Below are 4,083 nucleotides of genomic sequence, written 5' to 3'. Positions count from 1 at the left end.
CTTAAAAGGTCTGTTTTAATGTAACATGCAACCAATGTAACTAGCTTTTGATGGTAAACTTCAAGTGCTTTTATGTTTCAAGTTGACTTTAAAAAGCCAATGAGCAGCACTCAAAGGTGATAGACCCTCAAGCAACTGATGGAATAGTATTTTGTTACGGAGTCTAGAATTAAAGCACCTTATACTGTCTGCTTTTAAAGTATCCTATAGTTTTTAACTTAAAACCTAAAGAGTAATAACATTTTATCTTATATTGGTAAAAGTTACATTTTCTGTTTATTAATGTGTGGGTGCTGCTGTCTTATAACCAATGTTTATCGTTAGCCCCCAAGTCAGTTCTATGCATAACCATTCACAAATACTGCTGCTGTGGTTTCTTACAGGAAACATCCTGTGCTGTGCTATATGATGCATTAAAATTTTGCTGCTTGGCAAATAGGCTTATAAGGAGTTAGAATTGTGTGTGTTACTAGTACCTTTGTCTAACAAGATGTAAAATTAGAGATGAGGAATGTGTGTAAATGATCATTCACTGTTTTTGTTTTAAAACTGGTCAGTACTGTAAAGCTGTGGTTTGTATGATGTTTTAACTTTCACTTTAAACTGCACAGAATAAATTAAAATGAAAACAAACATTGTGTATGTGTCGTTGATGAAGTGTAATAAGTATGAAGGGTATCTTGGACCTGAGGGATTTGAAAGCCATTTTTACCAATAGTCCTTCCTTCACCTTATTTTTCAAACTCTAAAAATCTATAAGAATTTACACAGGATAGCAGTAGTATTCCTAATGCTGTGAAAGTAATTGACTTAGAACCTGAGGACGTATAGCATTAGAGCTAAATTACATTTACCATGGTTAGCCTTTTGTTTTCTTCTCATACTGTATCCAGTGCCCTCAAGAATGTTTTGATAATCTGTTTACCATAGATCATGTCTCACATTTTTGTTAGTATTAACCACCAGGAGGACTGAGTGAGGAAACTGACCAAAGCCGTGTAGAAAGATGGAGGAATGCCCTTGAAAACCCATTTGAGATAGGAAACCATTAATTGCAGTGGCTGGGGGCCAAGTTTTGATTTTTCTTCGGCAGTGCTCAGCTGCCAGCAATGTAAAGTAGGAAAAAGGGGATTGTGCCAAGGTCAGGCTTTGTGAGGTGGGAGTGTCTAAGGGGCAACGTCGTTCAAGATTGCTGGAGATTGGCCTTGGGATTTGAGCTGGGTTGTAAGAGAAGTCAGATCAGGTAAGGCACTAATAAATTGGATGAATGAGAAGGGGTAGAGATTGAAGATAAAATGGATATGACGTGTATAATGGATAGAATGTGAAGTTTGGGGTAGACTAGGATTTCAGAGGTGAAGCAGGTCTGAGCAGTGACACTGATTACAACCATAGAAAGGAGGAGTCTGAGAACTTTGATTCAATCTAGGGTGTCGTGAACTATCAGGGTGGCCACTATTGCTTTTGCATGGTGGCTGAAGTTGGGCTGGAGATGACCGTGATCTGGGGACCGAGTCAGGCACTTGGAAGACTGATCTTAAGGTCTGGAATGTCAAGTGGTCCTTAAAAGGAAGGAGTTTCCTGAAAATGAAAGAGAAATGTTCTTGGGGAGCTGTGAGAATGCTTTCTCTTCATTGTGGACCCCCTGGCATCTCTACAGGCCAATATATGATTGTTATGCACCAGTAAGTACTTCCGTTATAAAAGTGATGCAGTTTATGGAGAACTTTGTTGGGGGGTTGAGGGAGGAGAGGAGGGAAGGACAGCAAAAGCTTCTCTAGGAATCTTAAAGCGAAGAGTAGGAGTTTTCCAGGTAGAGGACGAGAAGAGGATTCCAGATGAAGAAAGCATGTGCAAAATGAGAGTTGTGGGAAGATGCCTTGCTTGGAGAACTAGATAGTTGGTTATTCCTGGAATAGAGAGTGATGGGGGACACTGGATTGAAGCTGGAGAAGGACAGATCTAGGTCACAAAACCTTGTTATGCAATGGCAAAGGCTTTGAAGTGCATGCATGTGTGATGGAGAGCATTGATTCACTTGTTTAACGTGTTGAGTGGCTACTCTCGCAGGCATCTGGACTAAGTACTTGGAAAACTTATGCTGGGGCTGGCCCGGTGGCCCGGTTAAGTTCGCACGTTTCGCTTCTCGGCGGCCCCAGGTTCGCCGGTTCGGATCCCGGGTGCGGACACGGCACCACTTGGCAAAAGCCACGCTGTGGTAGGCGTCCCATGTATAAAGTAGAGGAAGATGGGCACGGATGTTAGCTCAGGGCCAGTCTTCCTCAGCTAAAAGAGGAGGATTGGCAGTAGTTAGCTCAGGGCTGATCTTCCTCAAAAAAAAAGAAAGCTGATGCTAACTGCAGCAAGGAGCAGTGATTTGGATACACAATGGAGACAGGGTGTCTCTCACTGTAGTCCAAGTAAGAAAATAGAAAGGTAGTGGCTTCTGGAAAGAAGTGACGACTGTGGGAAGTTTGAGGACATGAAGAATCAACAGGACTTGAGACAGGATTTGTGAAGGCAGGTGAAGAAGTGTAAGTGATTTCAACATTGTTTGATATTGCTAATGTTGAGGGGTGCGTATGGAAGGAGTAGCTTTGAGGTTGGCTAGAGGGAGGTGGAAACTGAGAGTCCAGTTTCGGGCATGCATATTTGAATTTAGGTGCTTAAAGGCCATTTGGTGGACAGAAATACTAACCAGTTGTAAAAATAGAATGAGGGCCATGGTTGAAAACACAGACTCAGTTGATCAGTATGTGAATGCATTTGAAGCTGTAGGCAAAAATAGGGTCCAGGGCAGAGGCTAGAATAAGTGACCCGAGGAGTGGCCCCTAAAGAGTATCAATATTTAAGAGGCTGTTAAAAGAAAAAGAGGCCTCTAAGGACATTGAGAAAGACTTAAGATAACCGAGAATGTACCTGGAAGCAAGTAATGTGCTGGAAGCAAAACGAAGAAAGAATTTGAAGGAAGAGCAAGTGTTTAAGTGATGTATTTGTAGGATGATGTTGCTCAGATCTTACTATGAAGAAATGGCAACAGGAAACTATTGCAGTAGTCCATGCAAAAGATACGTGAATCTGTGCAAGGCTGTGGCAGTGGGGCCGAATTAAATAGATATTGATGGGAGTTGATTTGTCAGGGTTTGGTGACTGGTTAGATATGGGAGGTGTAGGACAAAGGTGAGTTGTTGATAGATGGCTGATGGATGTTGCTGGAACGTGTTTGAGGGGACAATTTGGAGATAAGTCCAGGGCTGTGCAAGACCAGTGGAAATGGCCCATCTGGATCTTAGGATGAAGGTCAGGAGAACTGAGTTCCTACGCAAATGCTAGAACTTGATAGTTGGCAATTGATTCAACCTCTGTTTCCTGGTCTGCTCCCTGCGAATGATAATGTCTGGGATTGTTGTAAGAAGACAATTTTTAAAAACTCCTGTTTAGCATACCCTTTAATACATAGTAGGCAACCTGTAACTTAACCTCCCGTTATTCTTTCCTTACTCCTCATTCACCTTTGCAACTGTAGGAGTCTTCTTAATGACAGCTGGGTCCAGGAGTTGGCCAGTTCATTGAAAAAGTGGAAATGGAGAGTCACAAAAACATATACATTCATCCTACACTATCTTGAAGTAAGACCAAGACTTTTTTCACCGAATATAGATCCCCTAGATTTCAATCTCATTTTCTTTGAAGAGTCAGACTTAATCATTCTGTGATTTCCAGTTTTGGTCTCTTAAAATTGGAACAAGAACAGAACCTTGCAAGACAAAGATTTTTACTGTATTTTTTCATCTTTTACACTTGCCTCACTTGTCCCTAGATGGACAGGATTTTTATATCTTGCCTTTATCAAATTTTCCCAAAACATTCAACTGTTTTCATAGAAACAGCACCGCCTATTTTACACTATTTCATTGTAGTATTTATGTAATTATAATATCATAGACAACTGACATAAGCAGGTTTGGGACCGTTTTGGTTGAACAGAAGTGATTTGGTGAGGACAGAAATGTGTGGATGTGCAGGATACGGCTCGCCTGTCCTTGATGGTGTGCCCGAGCCAGGCAGGTGCTGTGCGTCTTG

Source organism: Equus asinus, chromosome 8, assembly GCF_041296235.1.
Source record: "Equus asinus isolate D_3611 breed Donkey chromosome 8, EquAss-T2T_v2, whole genome shotgun sequence".
Lineage (NCBI taxonomy): Eukaryota > Metazoa > Chordata > Mammalia > Perissodactyla > Equidae > Equus > Equus asinus.
The sequence above is the reverse complement of the archived record's forward strand: the minus strand, read 5'-3'. Positions refer to the sequence as shown.